Consider the following 368-nt stretch of genomic DNA (forward strand, 5'->3'; position numbering starts at 1 on the left):
ATTCCTCTTTATGGGGAAAATGAGGTCCAAGAGGGGGTTTGCCCACCTTGAGGGCACCGTTGGGAGAACTTGGGAGAACTCCCCAAGCTTGAAACCCTTCTCCTAAGGGGGGACTGGGAGAAGAGAGAGGTTGTCGGGGAGGCAGCAGGGGCTGGGGGATGAGGCTGCTGCCCTGCCTGCTCTGCCTGCGCTGCTCTGCCCTGCTCTGCTCTGCCCTGCTCTGCCCTGCCTGCCCTGCCTGCTCTGCCCTGCCTGCGCTGCCTGCTCTGCCCTGCTCTGCCCTGCCTGCGCTGCCTGCTCTGCCCTGCACTGCCCTGCCTGCTCTGCCCTGCCCTCGCTGCCTGCTCTGCCCTGCCTGCGCTGCCTGC

Source organism: Athene cunicularia (genome assembly GCF_003259725.1).
Source record: "Athene cunicularia isolate RWA chromosome 21 unlocalized genomic scaffold, athCun1 chr21_part1, whole genome shotgun sequence".
Taxonomy (NCBI): Eukaryota; Metazoa; Chordata; class Aves; order Strigiformes; family Strigidae; genus Athene; species Athene cunicularia.